We start from the raw sequence: 8386 nt of genomic DNA on the forward strand, positions 1-8386 counted from the left end.
CCCCACGCCAATTTTTTTTAATAATAAATCCTTTATTTTAATACTAAATGACAAGTACAGTAACTAACACTATCACTGTACTTCATATATATGTGACTGACATGTTTCTATCTATCTAATCTATGTGTGAAGCTCTATTCTGTCTGTTATAAATTGTCGGGTACAGTTGCTGAATAGCCGGCCGGCTTTTTTAAAGAGACAGTGCATGAAAACACTATTATATTTTTTAATAAATCCTTTACACTAAATGACAAGTACAGTAAGCAACACTGTCACTGTACTTCATATATATGTGACTTACATGTTTCTATCTATCTAATCTATGTGTGAGGCTCATTCCTTCTTGTCTAAATTGTCGGGTACCGGTGTATGCCGCTGCTGAATTGCCGGCCGGCTTTTTTAAAGAAAGCGTCTTCTGAGCAGTTTGTCAGCTTTTGGACACCTTTGAACGTGTTTTCTATGTGTTTCTATGTGTTTTTGTTTGCCTGCCATTGGTTTTAACGGTGTTCGACGGTGTTCTAAGGTGTTCGACGAACAGTTCGACGAACAGTTCCTCGAACATCCCGGTGTTCGACGAACCGAACCGAACCCGAACACTACGGGGGTGGCTCAACACTAGTCAGGACAACTAGGGTTAGCGTCAGGACAACTAGGGTTAGCGTCAGGACAACTAGGGTTAGCGTCACGACAAGTAGGGTTAGCGTCAGGACAAGTAGGGTTAGCGTCAGGACAACTAGGGTTTGCGTCAGGACAACTAGGGTTGGCGTCAGGACAAGTAGGGTTAGCGTCAGGACAACAAGGGTTAGCGTCACGACAACTAGGGTTAGCGTCAGGACAACTAGGGTTAGCGTCAGGACAACTAGGGTTAGCGTCAGGACAAGTAGGGTTAGAGTCAGGACAACTAGGGTTAGCGTCAGGACAAGTAGGGTTAGCGTCAGGACAACTAGGGTTAGCGTCAGGACAACTAGGGTTAGCATCAGGACATGTAGGGTTAGCGTCAGGACAACTAGGGTTAGCGTCAGGACAACTAGGGTTAGCGTCAGGACAACTAGGGTTAGCGCCAGGACAACTAGGGTTAGCGTCAGGACAACTAGGGTTAGCGCCAGGACAACTAGGGTTAGCGTCAGGACAACTAGGGTTAGCGTCAGGACAACTAGGGTTAGCGTCAGAACAACTAGGGTTAGCGTCAGGACAACTAGGGTTAGCATCAGGACAACTAGGTTTAGCGTCAGGACAACTAGTGTTAGAGTCAGGACAACTAGGGTTAGCGTCAGGACAACTAGGGTTAGCGTCAGGACAACTAGGGTTAGCGTCACGACAACTAGGGTTAGCGTCAGGACAACTAGGGTTAGCGTCAGGACAACTAGGGTTAGCGTCAGGACAACTAGGGTTAGCGTCACAACTAGGGTTAGCGTCAGGACAACTAGGGTTAGCGTCACAACAACTAGGGTTAGCGTCAGGACAACTAGGGTTAGCGTCAGGACAACTAGGGTTAACGTCAGGACAACTAGGGTTAGCGTCAGGACAACTAGGGTTAGCATCAGGACAACTAGGGTTAGCGTCAGAACAACTATGGTTAGCGTCAGGACAACTAGGGTTAGCGTCAGGACAAGTAGGGTTAGCGTCAGGACAAGTAGGGTTAGCGTCAGGACAAGTAGGGTTAACGTCAGGACAACTAGGGTTAGCGTCAGGACAACTAGGGTTAGCGTCAGGACAAGTAGGGTTAGCATAAGGACAGCTAGGGTTAGCGTCAGGACAACTAGGGTTAGCGTCAGGACAACTAGGGTTAGCGTCAGGACATATAGGGTTAGCGTCAGGACAACTAGGGTTAGCGTCAGGACAACTAGGGTTAGCGTCAGGACAACTAGGGTTAGCGTCACGACAACTAGGGTTAGCGCCAGGACAACTAGGGTTAGCGTCAGGACAACTAGGGTTAGCGTCAGGACAACTAGGGATAGCGCCAGGACAACTAGGGTTAGCGTCAGGACAACTAGGGTTAGCGTCAAAACAACTAGGGTTAGCGTCAAAACAACTAGGGTTAGCGTCAGGACAACTAGGGATAGCTTCAGGACAACTAGGGTTAGCGTCAGGACAACTAGGGTTAGCGTCAGGACCACTAGGGTTAGCGTCACAACAACTAGGGTTAGCGTCAGGACAACTAGGGTTAGCGTCAGGACAACTAGGGTTAGCGTCAGGACAACTAGGGTTAGCGTCACAACTAGGGTTAGCGTCAGGACAACTAGGGTTAGCGTCACGACAACTAGGGTTAGCGTCAGAACAACTAGGGTTAGCGTCAGGACAACTAGGGTTAGCGTCAGGACAACTTGGGTTAGCGTCAGGACAACTAGGGTTAGCGTCAGGACATGTAGGGTTAGCGTCAGTACAACTAGGGTTAGCGTCAGTACAACTAGGGTTAGCGCCAGGACAACTAGGGTTAGCGTCAGGACAACTAGGGTTAGCGCCAGGACAACTAGGGTTAGCGTCAGGACATCTAGGGTTAGCGTCAGAACAACTAGGGTTAGCGTCAGGACAACTAGGGTTAGCGTCAGGACAACTAGGTTTAGCGTCAGGACAACTAGGGTTAGAGTCAGGACAACTAGGGTTAGCGTCACGACAACTAGGGTTAGCGTAAGGAGAACTAGGTTTAGCGTCAGGACAACTAGGGTTAGCGTCAGGACAACTAGGGTTAGCGTCAGGACAACTAGGGTTAGCGTCAGGACAACTAGGGTTAGCGTCACGACAACTAGGGTTAGCGTCAGGACAACTAGGGTTAGCGTCAGGACAACTAGGGTTAGCGTCAGGACAACTAGGGTTAGCGTCACAACTAGGGTTAGCGTCAGGACAACTAGGGTTAGCGTCAGGACAACTATGGTTAGCGTCAGGACAAGTAGGGTTAGCGTCAGGACAAGTAGGGTTATCGTCAGGACAAGTAGGGTTAGCGTCAGGACAACTAGGGTTAGCGTCAGGACAACTAGGGTTAGCGTCAGGACAATTAGTGTTAGAGTCAGGACAACTAGGGTTAGCGTCAGGACAACTATGGTTAGCGTCAGGACAACTAGGGTTAGCGTCAGGACAAGTAGGGATAGCGTCAGGACAAGTAGGGTTAGCGTCAGGACAAGTAGAGTTAGCGTCAGGACAACTAGGTTTAGCGTCAGGACAACTAGGGTTAGCGTCAGGACAAGTAGGGTTAGCGTCAGGACAAGTAGGGTTAGCGTCAGGACAACTAGGGTTAGCGTCAGGACAACTAGGGTTAGCGTCAGGACAAGTAGGGTTAGCGTCAGGACAACTAGGGTTAGCGTCAGGACAACTAGGGTTAGCGTCAGGACAATTAGTGTTAGCGTCAGGACAACTAGGGTTAGCGTCAGGACAACTAGGGTTAGCGTCAGGACAACTAGGGTTAGCGCCAGGACAACTAGGGTTAGCGTCAGGACAACTAGGGTTAGCGTCACGACAACTAGGGTTAGCGTCACGACAACTAGGGTTAGCGTCAGGACAACTAGGGTTAGCGTCAGGACAACTAGGGTTAGCGTCAGGACAACTAGGGTTAGCGTCACGACAACTAGGGTTAGCGTCAGGACAACTAGGGTTAGCTTCAGGACAACTAGGGTTAGCGTCAGGAGAACTAGGGTTAGCGTCGGGACAACTAGGGTTAGCGTTGGGACAACTAGGGTTAGCGTCAGGACAACTAGGGTTAGCGTCAGGACAACTAGGGTTAGCGTCACGACAACTAGGGTTAGCGTCAGGACAACTAGGGTTAGCGTCAGGACAACTAGGGTTAGCGTCAGGACAACTAGGGTTAGCGTCAGGACAACTGGGGTTAGCTTCAGTACAACTAGGGTTAGCGTCAGGACAACTAGGTTTAGCGTCAGGACAACTAAGGTTAGCGTCAGGACAACTAGGGTTAGCATCAGGACAACTAGGGTTAGCGTCAGGATAACTATTGTTAGCGTCAGGACAACTAGGGTTAGCGTCAGGACAACTAGGGTTAGCGTCGGGACAACTAGGGTTAGCGTCGGGACAACTAGGGTTAGCGTCAGGACAACTAGGGTTAGCGTCAGGACAACTAGGGTTAGCGTCAGGACAACTAGGGTTAGCGTCAGGACAACTAGGGTTAGCGTCACAACAACTAGGGTTAGCATCAGGACAACTAGGGTTAGCGTCAGGACAACTAGGGTTAGCGTCAGGACAACTAGGGTTAGCGTCAGGACAACTAGGGTTAGCGTCACGACAACTAGGGTTAGCGTCAGGACAACTAGGGTTAGCGTCAGGACGACTAGGGTTAGCGTCAGGACGACTAGGGTTAGCGTCAGGACAACTAGGGTTAGCGTCAGGACAACTATGGTTAGCGTCAGGACAAGTAGGGTTAGCGTCAGGACAAGTAGGGTTAGCGTCAGGAGAAGTAGGGTTAGCGTCAGGACAACTAGGGTTAGCGTCAGGACAACTAGGGTTAGCGTCAGGACAATTAGTGTTAGAGTCAGGACAACTAGGGTTAGCGTCAGGACAACTATGGTTAGCGTCAGGACAACTAGGGTTAGCGTCAGGACAAGTAGGGTTAGCGTCAGGACAAGTAGGGTTAGCGTCAGGACAAGTAGAGTTAGCGTCAGGACAACTAGGGTTAGCGTCAGGACAACTAGGGTTAGCGTCAGGACAAGTAGGGTTAGCGTCAGGACAAGTAGGGTTAGCGTCAGGACAACTAGGGTTAGCGTCAGGACAACTAGGGTTAGCGTCAGGACAAGTAGGGTTAGCGTCAGGACAACTAGGGTTAGCATCAGGACAACTAGGGTTAGCGTCAGGACAATTAGTGTTAGCGTCAGGACAACTAGGGTTAGTGTCAGGACAACTAGGGTTAGCGTCAGGACAACTATGGTTAGCGTCAGGACAACTAGGGTTAGCGTCAGGACAACTAGGGTTAGCGTCACGACAACTAGGGTTAGCGTCAGGACAACTAGGGTTAGCGTCAGGACAACTAGGGTTAGCGTCAGGACAACTAGGGTTAGCGTCAGGACAACTAGGGTTAGCATCAGGACAACTAGGTTTAGCGTCAGGACAACTAGGGTTAGCGTCAGGACAACTAGGGTTAGCGTCAGGACAACTAGGGTTAGCGTCATGACAACTAGGGTTAGCGTCAGGACAACTAGGTTTAGCGTCAGGACAACTAGGGTTAGCGTCAGGACAACTAGGGTTAGCGTCGGGACAACTAGGGTTAGCGTCGGGACAACTAGGGTTAGCGTCAGGACAACTAGGGTTTGCGTCAGGACAACTAGGGTTAGCGTCAGGACAACTAGGGTTAGCGTCACGACAACTAGGGTTAGCGTCAGGACAACTAGGGTTAGCGTCAGGACAACTAGGGTTACCGTCAGGACAACTAGGGTTAGCATCAGGACAACTAGGGTTAGCGTCAGGACAACTAGGGTTAGCGTCAGGACAACTAGGGTTACCGTCAGGACAACTAGGGTTAGCATCAGGACAACTAGGGTTAGCGTCAGGACAACTAGGGAAAGCTTCAGGACAACTAGGGTTAGCGTCAGGACAACTAGGGTTAGCGTCAGGACAACTAGGGTTAGCGTCAGGACAACTAGGTTTAGCGTCAGGACAACTAGGGTTAGCGTCAGGACAACTAGGGTTAGCGTCACGACAACTAGGGTTAGCGTCAGGACAACTAGGGTTAGCGTCACGACAACTAGGGTTAGCGTCAGGACAACTAGGGTTAGCGTTAGGACAACTAGGGTTAGCGTCAGGACAACTAGGGTTAGCGTCGGGACAACTAGGGTTAGCGTCGGGACAACTAGGGTTAGCGTCGGGACAACTAGGGTTAGCGTCAGGACAACTAGGGTTAGCGTCACGACAACTAGGGTTAGCGTCAGGACAGCTAGGGTTAGCGTCAGGACAACTAGGATTAGCGTCAGGACAACTAGGGTTAGCGTCAGGACAACTAGGGTTAGCTTCAGTACAACTAGGGTTAGCGTCAGGACAACTCGGGTTAGCGTCAGGACAACTAAGGTTAGCGTCAGGACAACTAGGGTTAGCGTCAGGACAACTAGGGTTAGCTTCAGGACAACTATTGTTAGCGTCAGGACAACTAGGGTTAGCGTCAGGACAACTAGGGTTAGCGTCGGGACAACTAGGGTTAGCGTTGGGACAACTAGGGTTAGCGTCAGGACAACTAGGGTTAGCGTCAGGACAACTAGGGTTAGCATCAGGACAACTAGGGTTAGCGTCAGGACAACTAGGGTTAGCTTCACAACAACTAGGGTTAGCATCAGGACAACTAGGGTTAGCGTCACGACAACTAGGGTTAGCGTCAGGACAACTAGGGTTAGCGTCACGACAACTAGGGTTAGCGTCAGGACAACTAGGGTTAGCGTCAGGACAACTAGGGTTAGCGTCAGGATGACTAGGGTTAGTGTCAGGACAACTAGGGTTAGCGTCAGGACAACTAGGGTTAGCGTCAGGACAACTAGTGTTAGCGTCAGGACAACTAGGGTTAGCGTCAGGACAACTAGGGTTGGCGTCAGGACAACTAGGGTTAGCGTCAGGACAAGTAGGGTTAGCGTCAGGACAAGTAGGGTTAGCAACAGGACAACTAGGGTTAGCGTCAGGACAACTAGGGTTAGCGTCAGGACAATTAGTGTTAGCGTCAGGACAACTAGAGTTAGCGTCAGGACAACTAGGGTTAGCGTCAGGACAACTATGGTTAGCGTCAGGACAACTAGGGTTAGCGTCAGGACAAGTAGGGTTAGCATCAGGACAAGTAGGGTTAGCGTCAGGACAAGTAGGGTTAGCGTCAGGACAACTAGGGTTAGCGTCAGGACAACTAGGGTTAGCATCAGGACAAGTAGGGTTAGCGTCAGGACAACTAGGGTTAGCGTCAGGACAATTAGGGTTAGCTTCAGGACAAGTAGGGTTAGCGTCAGGACAACTAGGGTTAGCGTCAGGACAACTAGGGTTAGCGTCAGGACAATTAGAGTTAGCGTCAGGACAACTAGGGTTAGCGTCAGGACAACTAGGGTTAGCGTCGGGACAACTAGGGTTAGCGTCAGGACAGTTAGTGTTAGCGTCAATACAACTAGGGTCAGCGTCAGGACAACTAGGGTTAGCGTCGGGACAACTAGGGTTAGCGTCGGGACAACTAGGGTTAGCGTCACGACAACTAGGGTTAGCGTCAGGACAACTAGGGTTAGCGTCAGGACAACTAGGGTTAGCGTCAGGACAACTAGTGTTAGCTTCAGTACAACTAGGGTTAGCGTCAGGACAACTAGGGTTAGCGTCAGGACAACTAAGGTTAGCGTCAGGACAACTAGGGTTAGCGTCAGGACAACTAGGGTTAGCGTCAGGACAACTATTGTTAGCGTCAGGACAACTAGGGTTAGCGTCAGGACAACTAGGGTTAGCGTCGGGACAACTAGGGTTAGCGTCGGGACAACTAGGGTTAGCGTCAGGACAACTAGGGTTAGCGTCAGGACAACTAGGGTTAGAGTCAGGACAACTAGGGTTAGCGTCACAACAACTAGGGTTAGCATCAGGACAACTAGGGTTAGCGTCACGACAACTAGGGTTAGCGTCAGGACAACTAGGGTTAGCGTCACGACAACTAGGGTTAGCGTCACGACAACTAGGGTTAGCGTCAGGACAACTAGGGTTAGCATCAGGACAACTAGGGTTAGCGTCAGGACGACTAGGGTTAGTGTCAGGACAACTAGGGTTAGCGTCAGGACAACTAGGGTTAGCGTCAGGACAACTAGTGTTAGCGTCAGGACAAGTAGGGTTAGCGTCAGGACAAGTAGGGTTAGCAACAGGACAACTATGTTTAGCGTCAGGACAACTAGGGTTAGCGTCAGGACAATTAGTGTTAGCGTCAGGACAACTAGAGTTAGCGTCAGGACAACTAGGGTTAGCGTCAGGACAAGTAGGGTTAGCGTCAGGACAAGTAGGTTTAGCGTCAGGACAAGTAGGGTTAGCGTCAGGACAACTAGGGTTAGCGTCAGGACAACTATAGTTAGCGTCAGGACAACTAGGGTTAGCGTCAGGACAAGTAGGGTTAGCGTCAGGACAACAAGGGTTAGCGTCAGGACAATTAGGGTTATCTTCAGGACAAGTAGGGTTAGCGTCAGGACAACTAGGGTTAGCGTCAGGACAACTAGGGTTAGCGTCAGGACAATTAGAGTTAGCGTCAGGACAACTAGGGTTAGCGTCAGGACAACTAGGGTTAGCGTCGGGACAACTAGGGTTAGCGTCGGGACAACTAGGGTTAGCCTCACGACAACTAGGGTTAGCGTCAGGACAACTAGGGTTAGCGTCAGGACAGTTAGTGTTAGCGTCAATACAACTAGGGTTAGCGTCAGGACAACTAGGGTTAGCGTCAGGACAACTAGGGTTAGCGTAAGGA

This window comes from Phyllobates terribilis, unplaced genomic scaffold (genome assembly GCF_046119375.1).
Source record: "Phyllobates terribilis strain yellow unplaced genomic scaffold, ASM4611937v1 Scaffold_31__1_contigs__length_13893835, whole genome shotgun sequence".
In the NCBI taxonomy this organism is placed as follows: domain Eukaryota; kingdom Metazoa; phylum Chordata; class Amphibia; order Anura; family Dendrobatidae; genus Phyllobates; species Phyllobates terribilis.